Raw genomic sequence first — 14,353 nt, 5'->3', positions numbered from 1 at the left:
AGTTAAAAGTAAAACAAACATATGCTAAAAATTTTCGTCCCAACTTAATTATACCCTACAATCATCAATTCCTAACTTCCCCAAAAGCAATCAAAATAATACATCATAATCATTCAAAACAGTCTGATAACTCTTAGTCTGATATCTCGTTGAATATAGTCAATCCATTTTTCCATTCCTTTAAGTATCTTTCTTGCGTATTGTCTTTCAAAAGGCTGATATCTTCGCCATCTCAGCCAAATTGGCAACTTTCAATATCCATTCTTGTATTGTTGGTACTTCTTTTTCTTCCAATATTGTCCTATTAGTAATCTTGCTGCAGTTATTAGATTTAAAATCAATTTAGTCTCAATTACTGTACAATCCGTAATAATTCCCAACAAGAAAAATTGCGGCAGGAACTTTATCTTCTTTTCAGAACATTTTGTAAAATCCACCAAATTTTTATCCAAAAGGCCTTTATGTCCTTACAAGTCCACCAAATGTGAAAATATGTAGCGTCATCACAATTACATCTCCAACATTTTGCTTGCATTTCTGGATACATACACGATAATTTTTAGGATCTAGATGCCATCTATAAAACATTTTATAAAAATTTTCCTCAGATTCTGTGCCTGCGTGAATTTAACATTTCTAACCCAAATTTTTCCCACGTTTCCAATAATATTGGCTCCTGAAAATTTTGTGCCCACTTTATCATACAGTCCTTTACCAAGTCCCTTTCAGAATCTATTTCAAGTAACACATTATACAATCTCTTTATATGCTCCTGAGACTGATTTCTAATTTGCTTTACCAAATTTCCTCGTTCTGCTCTATACCAATTTTCTGATCTCCTTCCATCTAGCATGTAATTGCTCATATTGAAACCAAGTATAATTTTCCTTCCTCTCTTAATACTTGCAGAGATTTTAACTGCAAATTACCTCTTTCAGTATACAAAAGATCTTTATATGTAATCATTTCCTGATTCTGTTCTATGTTTATATTTTCTACTGTATGTCTAGGACATGCCCATATAGGAACCTTATAATTTAGTTTATAAGAGTATTTTTCCAAACACATGAAGGGCATTTCTTAGCACATGATTTTTAAAGGCCTTATCCACTTTTTGTCATAAATTAAATATGCATGCCATCCATATAACAAATCATAACCTTCTATATTCAAAATTCTGTCCTCTGTTAAATTAAACCAATCACTTATTGCAGAGAGAGCAGCTGCTTCATTATATAATTTAAAATTAGGCATTTTAAACCTCCCTTTCCGAGAATCTTGAATTATTTTCATTTTAACCCTAGCTTTTTACCTTCCCATATAAATTTGTTAATTCCTTCTGCCATTCCTCAAGATTCTTATCTTTCTTAATTATTGGTATCATCTGAAAGAGGAATAAAAATCTAGGTAAAACATTCATTTTAATAGCAGCAATTCTCCCCAGCAAAGATAATTGCAATTTTTCCAAACAATCAACTCCTTCTGAACTTTTGCCATAAAACCTCATAGTTATTCTTATACAATTTCACATTTGATGACGTAATATAAACCCTAAATACTTAACCTTCTTTACAATTTCAAATCCTGTTACTTCCTCTAGTTTTTCTTTCTGTTGTCTGGCCATATTTTTATTATCACTTTTGTCTTTTCTGATTTACCTTAAACCCTGAGACATTCCCATATTGATCAATTATTTCCAACAAAGATTTACTAGAATTTATAGGGTTTGTTAAAGTAATCACCAAATCATCTGCAAAAGCTCTTAACTTATATTCATACTGTCTAACTCTAATTCCTCTATCTCCTTTACTTCTCGTATTTTATCCAATAATGGTTCTAGAGTTAAAATAAACAATAATGGTGATAAAGGACATCCCTGTCTTGTTCCTTTCGCAATCTTAAAAGGTTCTGTTAAGCTACCATTGATTATAATCTGTGCTGTTTGCTCTCCATAAATTGCCCTAATTATTCTTAAAAAACCATCTCCAAATTGCATCTTTTCTATTAATTTAAATAAAAAATCCCAATGCAATCGATCAAAAGCTTTCTCTGCATCGAGAAAAATAAATGCTGCTGGAATAAAATTTTTCTTTTCTAAGTACTCCAGTAAATTAACAATCTGCCTAACATTATTCCTCATCTGTCTCCCTTTTATAAATCCAGATTGATCATTATGAATTCTTCGCTGCAGAATCAACATTAATCTATTAGCTATTATTTTAACAAAATCTTATAATCATTATTTAAAAGTGAGATTGGCCTATAATTCCCAGGTTTAGAACAATCCTGTTCCTCTTTTGGTATCAATGAAATAAAGAGGTTCTCCATGAGAATTCCCCTCCTAGTTGTATCTGATTAAATAATTCCTTAAGTGGACCTAACATCTCATCCTGTAAATTCCTATAATAACTAACTGTAAGCCCATCCGTACCAGGAGTTTTCCCCATTTTAATTGTTTAATTACCAAAATAATTTCTTCCGAGGTTATAGGCGATTCAATTCATCCGTTTGTTCTAAAGTTAAATTTTTAACCTTATATTCCTTCAAATACTTATCAATATCCCTATTCAATATATTATCTTTAAGATATAAATTTGTATAATATTCTAAAAAGCTTTTTAATTTTATCCTGTTGATATCTCTCTTTACCTTTGTATTCTATTTTTCTATAGTACGTTGTTTTGTCTTTTCCTTAAAGTGTATGCTAACCACCTACCAGGTCTATTTGCGTTACAAAAGTATTATGTTTGGCATATTGTATATTTGTTGCCACCTGATCAGCCATTATCATATTAAATTGATTCTGTAGTAACTTTATTGCATCTTTAAGTTTTTGATCATGTGGGTTATGTATTAATAATTGTTGTTTCTTATAAATTTCCTCTTCTAAATACCTCGCTGTCTTTGTTGCTTATTTCTCTGTCTATTATTAAGATATATTAATACACCTCTCATAAAAGCTTTACTGCAGTCCCAAACCATTTCTATCGATGTTTCATTATTCAAATTATAATCAAAAAATTCTTTCATCTGCTTTTTACATTGATTTACATTATCCTGATATCTAAACAAATTTTCATTTAATCTCCAAGTTCTTCTACCCTCTTTTCCATATTGCAATTCCATCCAAACAGGACTATGATCAGACAAACATCTTGGAAATATCTTAGTTTTCTTCACCCTAAAAAGCAAATCATTAGAAATTAAAATAAAATCAATACGTGAGAAGGATTGATGCCTATCAGGGAAAAAGTATAGTCTCTTTCCTCCAAATTCCGCAGTCTCCATACATCTCTTAACTCAAAATCTTCTATCATATCAAAAAAGGATTTAGGCAGCTTTGCATGTGCAGGTATCTTCTTGGAAGAAGTTCTCTTGTCCTTTCGTGTATCTATTACTCCATTCCAATCGCCCAATATAATACACGATTTATAATCCCATAGGATCAACTTATCATATAACATTCTATAAAATTTTTCTTGTTGCTGGTTGGGTGCATATATACCAAGCAAGAGAGTCCTTTTTGTTTCTATTGTAAGTTCAATAGCAATATATCTTCCATAAATATCTGCCTCTATTAACTTGGCTGGTATATCTTTTCTCAAATAAACCACTATGCCATGTTTCTCCAAAGCTGAAGCAACAAAATGTTTACCTAACTTTGAGTTTATTAGGTACTTTTGATCTGATAATTTAATATGCGTTTCTTGTAAGCAAATAACATCATGTTTAAATTGTTTCAAATAATGAAATATTTTCTTCTCTTCTGAGCTGAGTTCAAACCATTGACATTCCAAGTCAAGATTTTATTTGCCATTACTGGGCTGCTGAAGCCTTTGGGCAATCAACTGAAGATCGTCCTCCGTATCTTCGGCCGTGCTCCTCCACCGCTTCTGTAGCAGAGTCCTGAACTTTACTTTGAGTTTGTTGCTCCTTTTCTTTACGCTTAAGGGCTCCCCTCGTCAGTCTTTGTTCTTGTGGTTGTTCCTCTGATGGTAACATCACTGGAATCACCTCAGCTTCCACACCCATTTGAGTCTCTTGAATTCTTTTTTCTATTATTTCTATTTCAAATTTCAGCACTGTAGAAAGAAAATCTTTGGCCTTAAGCACTGTGTCAATACGATATCTTCTTCCCTGATAATACACTGTCAAGCCAACTGGAACCTCCCATCTAAATTGAATCTGGTATTTCTTAAGTTCTTGTGTAAAAAATGTAAAGTCTTTTCTATCCCTTAACATCTTGGGAGGGATCTCTTTCAAAACCTTCAACTCCTGTTCCCCTATTTTCAAGTTTTTCTGAAAAGCAACTTGCAAAATTTGATTCCTCACTGTTCTTTTCAAAAAATAAACCACAATGTCTCTAGGAAGTTTCTTTTGCCTAGCAATCCAAGAATTAACTCTATAAAATTTGTCAATTTGATAAGCAACCTCTTGTGGATCAAGTTCAATAAATTCAGCCAGAGCTTCTGATAAAATTTTTTTTAAATCTTCCCCTTTGTCTTCATTCAAACCTCTAATTCTCAGAGCTCCTTCCATCATTCTATACTGCATCACCACCACTTGATCTTCATTTTATCCAATTTGATTTGCATTCCCCCATTCTATTTTCTATTTGTTGATTTGACTGAACAATTTCTTGCACCTCCTCCTCCACCACCTCCAGTCTTTTGCCAAACCTTGAAAAGCCATCAAGATATCTTCTCTTATTTTTTATTATTCTCTTTTATTTCATCTCAGTTTTTCTCTATATTATCCAAAATCTCCTAGAACCTGTCTTCAGACTCTTCGCCATGCTCTTTAATCAGATCTTCTAAAGCTGGTTCAGAACCCCTTCTGCCCCCAGTCTTAGGTGGTTTAGTAGCCATTTCAGTTTTAAAATTCACAAAATATAAGTCTAGAAACTTCTCTTCTCCCCTTTAAGTATAGGAGAGCTCAGTTCACTTCATTAAAATCCACACATAACATTTCTTATCTTCTTAGTTGCACAGACTGTTTAAAATTCCATTCGTCATTTTCACTCCCGTTCAGGCGCCATCTTAGAGTCAATTAGAACAAAGGAAAAAAAAAATCTCTTTTTTAGAAAGTAGAAGTCAGGAAATCAAAAATACTTGCACTCCAATAATCGTCCGCTTGCACTCATTCCGTCTGCTTAAAGAGATCCATAAAGATAACACAATTAGCAGAGATGGACACCTTCTTCTTTTCCTGCTTTTGCAGACACGCACTGAAGTCGGAGATGGCAGAAATATTTATGGGACCCATCGACCCTTCGAAGCTCTGCTTAATTAAAACAAAGCCTCTGGGGAGGTCTACCAACATTCCTGCGCTCTTATCTTTCCTCTTTCATCCAGAGAAAAAGATTAAAGCCGGCTTTTCCTGGCTTTTACGATGTTCAGTGCGGAGCCCCTTTAATTAGGGCTCAGCGAAGAGGTGGAGCCACCCGGAAGCCAATCAAGACTTCAATCTTATACTGTAAATCACAATTTCATCATTCCCCCGTTTCAGAAGAAAACTTCTATAAGGGATTCATTCATTTCCTTTTCTGACCCATTTCAGTTTTTGAAATGTGCCCATCCCAACCATATGCCACTGAAAAGCCAAGAGTAGTTGGCTTTTTTGCAAAGAAAATTGTGCAGCCCTGAGATAAAAGATTCATTAAAAGGCTGCCTAGAAAAGATGAAAGTAAGCAGAAATTAAATTGGTTTAAAGTGAGAATTTGGACAATGTTTGAAAAAAATGACACTGATTCCTTCCTTCCTTCCTTCCTTCCTTCCTTCCTTCCTTCCTCCCTCCCTCCCTCCCTCCCTCCCTCCCTCCCTTCCTTCCTTCCTTCCTTCCTTCCTTCCTTCCTTCCTTCCTTCCATTTCTTCTTCCAGCCCTTCCTCCTTCCATCCAGTGGTGGGATTCAAATAATTTAACAACCGGTTCTCTGCCCTAATGATTTCTTCCAACAACCAATTCAGCAAACTGCTCAGAAAGTTAACAACCAGTTCTCCCGAAGTGGTGCGAACTAGCTGAATCCCACCACTGCTTCCATCCCTCCCTCCTTTCCCAAATCCCTATATTCCTGAGATGGTGTATCATAATATACAATGTCAGCACAATATTTTCTAATATTCTGAGTAGAAATGCAGAATGAAAGCTAACAATTTAAATGATTTATTTCTTCAAATATTTAAAGAGTTACCCAATTTGTAAAAATACAACTTTGGGCCAGCATATAGTCATAAAACAAGTCACAGTATCCTCCTACCCCAATCCCCATCAAAACCAAAATCCAAAACCAAACACTCTCAGGCCAATAGTTAAAACAAATCACTCCATTGTGGCACAACCACACCCATTGAACCTTTCAGGACAGCTCACCTATCATCCAATGCCTGAAGGAACAACAGGTCTTCAAGACTTTCTCAAGCTGCTCAGATCTTGCGGGGAAGTAAAGGACTTACCTTGATCCTACTTATGGAATTGAATGAACTAATTTCTAATTTCTAAATACAAATAATGATTCCTAGCCGTTTTCTTCAAAACAGCTCAGAATAAGATAGCAGACAATGAGGAGAAAGAAGTCAGATGCAGATAATGGGAGAGAAAAACAGACCGCGAAGAAAGCCAAGGGAAATCAACCTGAAGAGAAATGATAAAGAGAGATAACTATGCAGACAATGGAAGCCTTGTTTTTCAAAATACAACTGCCCAGCCACATAAAAGATACGTGGGGAAGGATTAAGGATTAAGCAAAAGTGACAAATTAAAAAGCAATGACTCATCAGCGTGTCAGAGGGCAGTCGCTCGGAAATCCAAAAGAACTCAAGTGAGAAATTGCTGATTCTTGAACTAAAATATCTACTTGTGTTAAAATAGGCCTTTGAATAAATTAGAAAGGAACCAGGGGAGGAATTCTGAGCACAGATGCTGTTCTAGGTGAAGCCGGGGAAAGGATTAAGTCTTGAATCGGTATTGAACTAACGCCTGTTGAGAAAAAGATCAAGAGAGCTTCTTCAAAAAGATTGGACCCTGTTGAATTGTCTTCATTCGATTGTGAAATCAAAAATGAGGAGGAGGAGCTGGTCATCTTGACACCAATAATCACTGCTAACCTGGTAGCACTAACTAACTTAAGAAGAGTTTGGGGGGAAAAAAGAATTCCTACCTCATTTGCATTTAAAAAGCGGTCACTAGAAACTTCAAGCTTAAGGCTAGACTGAGAGAAGAAAAAATATTACAGAATAGCAGTATCACTTATATACTGCTTCACGGTGCTTTACAGCCCTCTCTAAGCAGTTTACAAAGTCAGCCTATTTCCCCCAATAATCTGGATCCTCATTTTAACCCACCTCGGAAGGATGGAAGGCTGAGTCAACCTTGAGCCGGTGAGACCTGAACTGCCAAACGGCTGGCAGCTGGTGATCAGCAGAAGTAGCCTGCAGTACTGCATTCTAACCACTGCACCACAGCAGCTCTTTGAAGAAGAAGACTATAGGGTAGTATTATCAAGAAGGACTTCACAGACATCGATGTAGTCAGCAGCAACTAAATATAATTTACTGGAATTTAACTTTTCCACCTCCTAGGGTTGTGGGTTCTCCATCACTGGAGGTTTTCAAAAATAGACTAGATAATCATTTGACTGGGATTGTGTATTTTTATTTTATTTTATTTTATTAGATTTCTAGACCGCCCTTCTCCCGAAGGACTCAGGGCAGTGTACAGCCAAGATAAAAATAAACAATGTACAATTAAAAACTAAATTAAAAAACTTATTATACAATTTGGCCGAAAATTTAAAATATTTAAAATCTAAAAACCCCAATTTAAAACTTAAATAAAATTTAAATTTAAAATCTAAACAGTTTAAGAAAGCCCCGCGCGAACAAACAAGTATGTTTTCAATTTGCGGCGAAAGGTTCGAAAGTCAGATATTTGGCGTAAACCAGGGGGAAGTTCATTCCAAAGAGTAGGAGCCCCCATAGAGAAGGATCTTCCCCTGGGGGCCGCCAGCCGACATTGTTTGGCGGACGGCACCCTGAGAAGTCCCTCTCTGTGCGAGCGTACGGGTCGGTGGGAGGCATGAGGTAACAGCAGGCGGTCCCGTAAGTACCCGTAAGTGTAAGGTTCATGACTTGAACAGAGGATTGGACTAGAAGACCTCTGAGATCCCTTCCAGCCCTATCATATTTTAAATATCCAAATGCATTTTTAATTTAATTTTAAAAAGGAGTAGAGTAGAGTAGAGTAGAGTAGAGTAGAGTAGAGTAGAATAGAGTAGGGTAGAGTAGAGTAGATAGAGTAGAATTCTTCATTGGCCAAATATGATTGGACAGACAAGGAATTTATCTCTAGTGCATAAGCTGTCATGTACGTACAAGCAATAAGTGATAAATCATGATCATAATCATCATAAAAATACATCCATCATAAATCATAAAATACAACACTTAGTGATGGTCATAGGATACTAAATAAGCAAACAACATAAATCATTCTGGGATACTAAATAAAACAATATTAATTGTAAGATACAAGCAACAAAGTTATAGTCATAAGAACATAAGGAGTTAGGTAATAGGAAAGATGAGAAGAAGAATAGTAATACAGTCTTGCTATGTAGTTTGACAGTGTTGTGGGAATTAATTGTTTAGAAGAGTGATGCCATGGGGGGGAAATATACATTAATATACATTAATGCACAGTAAGGAAGATGGCGTTGAACTCAGCTCAACCAATCTAAAGCTATACAATTGCACTATTCTCAGTAGTGATTTTCTAATCCTGAATAACCTTCTCTTCAATTGACTTACCACTGTTGGAACAGAAGGCCTGATTTAGATGTGTCAGCTAGTGCCGCATATATATAGCATGGGAAATAATAAATTTGGTTGAAGGACGTTCTACGGTTTTATGAACATTTTCAACTTACGAGACTAATTCCACCTGGCAGATTTCTGGCAGATGTGTAGGCTTCATCTGAGATATGACCCTAATGCCATACAAAATACTGTGACTGGGGAGAACATATTGTATCTCATTCATAATTTGGGGTCTTTGTCTCACAGATCCAAGTGTTCTTTTTCAAAGCTGGTGCAAAGGGTAGAACTGTTACGTATCTGTGATGACAAGACAACCAAGTTCTCTGTCAATGACTGTACGTTTTCGGTAGCAGGGTCAAAAGAAATGACAGAAAAGGGTAATTTTCATCAAGAAAATGATGAGGGGTGGGGGGGAGAATGAATCCAAACCTCTCAGGAACATTGCTTTTAATCTAATTTAGAGCATTGCACCTGTCTTTTCATTAAAAATATAAAGATATCATCACCGATCTCTGGTCTAATCAAAACTGAGATACAATATCATTTTTAAAAAAAAAGAAAACAAAAAAGGCTCAAAAGTCAGAGAAGGACTTTGTGTCCAAATAAATAAGATTTAATGAAAATTTAAATTTCACTTGTCTTTCTGCCAGTTTAACTCCAGTTTAATATTGGACTGCCTTACCCTTTAATTCTTGGCAGGTAAAGGTAAAGTTGTCCCCTGTCTAGTTGTATCCAAATCTTGGGGGCAGTGCACATCTCGGTTTTTTAGCCAAGGGAGCCAGTGTTGTCCAAAGACACTGACCAAAAAAATAAATAAATAAATCCTAGGCACCTGATTGGCTGGATAGTTTGGGGAAACTAGGCAGGTCCTTGTCTGCATACCTGAGCTTAGTTCTATTATGAGGCTAAATGGGCCTTTCAGGAGGGGCAGCAGAGCTGGGGAAGTCCATTGTTATGAGATGGAATGTTGAGACAATGGGGGGGGCGTGTCCCTGACTGAGGATGGAATCTGAGATTTTTCTCCTTGTTAAAAGGGAAATGAAAAGGTTTCCCTGATCAATTGGATTCTAGGGGGCGGTGCTCATCTCTGTTTCTTAGCCAAGGGAGCCAGCATTGTCCAAAGATGCTTCTATAGTCATGAGTTGTGACCCAGGCTCAAATAGTTATTACCAGACACAATCAGTCCTAAACAAAAGTATTTTATTATAACAGCTGTGAATTACTTCATTCCCAGCTTAGTCCAAATTAATTCCAAAAGAAGTCCTTCAGAAAAAGTCCTTCGGCCTTATCACAAGCCTTTATCTTCTTTGGCACCCTGCCAAAGGCTTTTTTTGGCAAAGCCCCACAAAGTTCAGAAACAAGAGAGGCCGAATAGAAACAGATGTAGCAATGTTGCTTTCCTACAAAGAGCCCAAGAGCCTTTGCTGCTCTTTTAAGCCTTATGGGAGGAGCCAGTCATCTTCTGGCCTTACTTCCGAGTCATCTTTTTTGCTTTAGCTGCTCTTGCCTTCTGGCAGCTCTTTGCATGCACGCACTAGGAACAGGCTCCTCCTGTTCCTCTGCCTCTCTGCTGTCCGCCTCTTGAGGCTCCAGAGTCCGCGCATCGCTCCCAGATGGCCCTGGCCCCATCTCTGCCTCCGATGCAGAACCCTCGTCCAGGCCTTCCCCTGACTCCAGGACTGGCCCATTGTCCTCCCCAGCCTCCTCACTGTCTGACTTTGCTACTAGCTCCGCAGGCTGCTGGTGGACCACAACATCATCAGGCCGGTATGGCTTTATGGCAAAGGCGTACTATTCACCTTCCCACTGAAGTGGTACCTATTTATCTTCTCGCATAAATGTATAAAAATAAACAATAAATGATTTCCTGTGAAATAACGGAGGGTGCTGTTATCTGAAAGCAATCCCTAGACAGCAGTGCTTTCTCTTCTTAGTCTAAAGTAGCCTTTCTTATGGGGGTATCCTCCAGTTTTGGTAGGACTCCAACTCCTACAATGACTCTGAAGGCTGGGGACTTATAATGGTACGTGAGAATGATCTTGGGAGACAGGAGGAAGAGCTGCAGACTTGATGACAGTCTATTAAAGTTTTAAATAATTTGGACAATTCCTTTCCAGCCTTGTGATTTTTTTGTTCCGTGTTCTACAAGAAGCATGACCATGAATACATACAATATAGAATAATAGGGCTGGAAGGGACCTCGGAGGTCTTCTAGTCCAATTCCCTACTCAAGGCAGGAGACCTTATACAATCCCAGTCAAATGGTTGTCCGCTCTATTTTTTTTAAAATTAGCACCCACAACTCTGGGAGACAAGCTATTCCATTGATTAACTGTTCTCAATGTCAGAAAATTTATCCTTATATCTGGGTTGGATCTCTCTTTAATGAGCTTCCATCTGTAACTTCTTGTTCTACCTTCTGATGCTTTGGATAATCAGTCAATCTCCATTCCCTCTGACAGACCCTCAAATACTAGAAGACAGTCATCATTCCCACCCCACAATCCTTTTCTTTGAGCTCCCTCAACCATTCATCATATGATTTATCCTGCAGACTCTTTATCATCTCAGTCACCCTTCTCTGCACATTTTCTAGGGTCCCAGCATCTTTTTTTGTATCGTGGTGACTAGTTCTGTTTTTATGTTAAGGTTACATTAACAAATCTTGCGGGTTTGAATGTATCCTTCCCAACAGTGGTGAAATGCTCCAAAATCTGCTACCGGTTTGCTGCTACTGGTTCACTGTGCATGCATGCATGGTGCGTGCCAAACACGCTTCGCGCACGTGCGCACCGCTGGTGCTACAACACAGTACTAAAAAAGAGGCTTAAGAAACTTTTTCCAAGGTAAGTAGAACAGCGAAGGGGGAAACAACTGTGCCGCATGATTTAGATTCGCTAGAAAGCAGGATTTCCTGCTTTCTAGCGAATATAAATCACGCGGCACAGCTGATCATTGGAGATACTGGTTCGTCCGAATCAGCACAGCTGATCATTGGAGATACTGGTTCACCCGAATCGGTAGCTTTTATTACTACTGATTCAGGAGAACCAGTCCAAACCGGTAGCATTTTACCCCTGCTTCCCAACCTTTATATTCTTCAATAAAAAATGATTTTATTTTTTTCCCCCCAGGGCAAAATTTTTATTTTCCATAATAATTCCCACAATTTGACCAGTGTACAATACAATCACTTATCCAACAATCGATCCTATACTCGAATTATACTCAATCAGGGCTGCTCGACTGCCACTCCCTCCCTTAATCCTTTCTACCCTTCTCATCCTTCTTCGACTTTCCCCACCATCCTTCTCCTCGCTTTCCTACTTCCCCGCCTCTTTCCCAATTCTCACTACCATCTTTTCTAACCCTCTATCTTCTCCTCCTCCTTCTCCTCCTATCCTTTCTTCTCCCTCCCTTCTTTCCTACCTACCTACCTGCCTACCTACTTTCTTCCTTCTTTACTCCTCTTTCCTTACCCTTTCCTTCGGGAGTGGTTACCGAGCAGTCCCGACTTTACACCATTCCAACTTGTTTAATTCTACCATTATTCCTGTACAATGGCAATCAATCAATTTATAATCTTCCCTTCCCCCTTTCCCCTCCTCCCTCCCGAGACTTCCCAGAACAGAATACAGGGTATTGTAACTAACAAACATAATCTAAAATATAACATAAAACATATTCCATTTCACACCATCACACTATCAATTCCCTTCTTTCTTAAACTAATACATAGCAATTCCTAACTTCACTCAAAAACTAATTGATATTTTTTAATCTGATACTTATTTTGAATATAATCAATCCACTTCCTCCATTCCAAAATATATTTTTCTTGTGTACAGTCTTTCAAGTAGGCAGAAATTTTTGCCATTTCTGCTAAATTTGATACTTTACTAATCCATTCTCCAATTGTAGGTAAGTCTTCTTTCTTCCAATATTGTGCAATCAATAGTCTTGCAGCAGTTATTAAATTCAAAATCAGTTTTGTCTCTATAACAGTGCAATCTGGAATTATTCCTAATAAAAAGAACTGTGGAACAAACTTGATCTTCTTTTTCAAAATGTTCTGCATAATCCACCATATTTTAATCCAAAAGGCTTTAACTTTTTTGCAAAATAAAAAATGAATTTATTGAAGCCTGGTATTCTATCAAAGGAGCAATTAACAAACATATTGAATCTAGACCCAGCATGTATATATGTAAGAAACCAGACCATTCAAACAACCAATCAACAAGAGAACCAATCAGCTGCTCAGACTTTAAATATAGCTCCAAATGAACAACCAATCACGTGACTAGATGACCACACTGGCACGCAAGACATTTTTAAGCTAAGGAGAAAAGGACATGAAAACCCTGCTGATGACGTTACCTAGTCTGGTAACAAAAAGTTCAGAAACTACATTGAAATAAAGCTTGGAGAGCAAACCGCTGCCAAAATCTTTATACCCTTAGTTCTGAAAACTAGGTATAGGCCCATCTGAGATGCTTTCTCTACTCCACCTCCTTCGGGCTCAAATGTCATTTTTCAGACCATTGTCTAAGCCTGGGATGGTGAACCTATGGCATACATGCCAGAGGTGGCACACAAAACCCCCTCTCTGGGGGCACGCATGCCTTCGCCAGCTGCTCTTCTGGTTTGTGATATGCACATGGGCTCCAGCCAGCTGGTTTTCACGGACACTGGAGCATCAGATAACGGTCCCAAAAATAGCCTAAAAACAGGCCATTTTCCAGGCCATTTCCAGGCTGTTTTGTGGGCTGGAAAATAGCCTGAAAAATGGCCCAAAAAAGCGATCTGAAAACAGCCAAAAAACCAGCCAAAAAACAAGCCTTTGGATTGCCAGTGCTCTGGCTGGCATGTATGTGCATGCCAGAAATCCGAAGACCAGCTGGCAGGCACACGCATGCACACCGGCCAGCTGGTCTTCAGGTTTCTGGTGCTCTAGCACATGCATACACGTGTGTTCTGGTTTGGGCAGTCGGTGCCGAAAAGGTTTGCCATCACTGGTCTAGGCTGTGGTTCTTCTTCCTGTCTCCCAAAGTCATTTCTAGGTACCATTACAGGATTTCTGACAGTCGGAGACCCCAGATAAATTGGAAAAGATAAAGGGGATTCTATACACCTTCAGATACTGTAGTGCTGCAGCCATAGCTGCCTTCACCCATAGTCCAAGCCAACACAGTCGGCTAGTCGTTGTAGTTCAACAACATCTTGACTCTCCCAAATCTATGCTTCAGCACTATAGGAGCAATTGTCAGGGGCTGAGGATTGATCAGGTTTTGTTTCTACCTTCTCCTAATTGTACACTCTCTTAATTTAATTTTTTTATGGTAGAGCAATGTGAGTTGGGGACAATCAGAGCGTTTGGCAAACCATAACCTCGCCTTGTCTGTCTCTGGTTCTTCTCAGTGAAGAATTCCATTTTAAACCTGCAAACAATATTTTCAACTCAACAGCAGTTTTGGGTGTGTTGGGTTCCCTCCCACCTCTGTCTTAGCACACAGACAATATCAAGATCCTTCAGTTCC

This window comes from Ahaetulla prasina, chromosome 1 (genome assembly GCF_028640845.1).
Source record: "Ahaetulla prasina isolate Xishuangbanna chromosome 1, ASM2864084v1, whole genome shotgun sequence".
NCBI lineage: Eukaryota > Metazoa > Chordata > Lepidosauria > Squamata > Colubridae > Ahaetulla > Ahaetulla prasina.
This window is presented reverse-complemented; position numbering follows the sequence as displayed.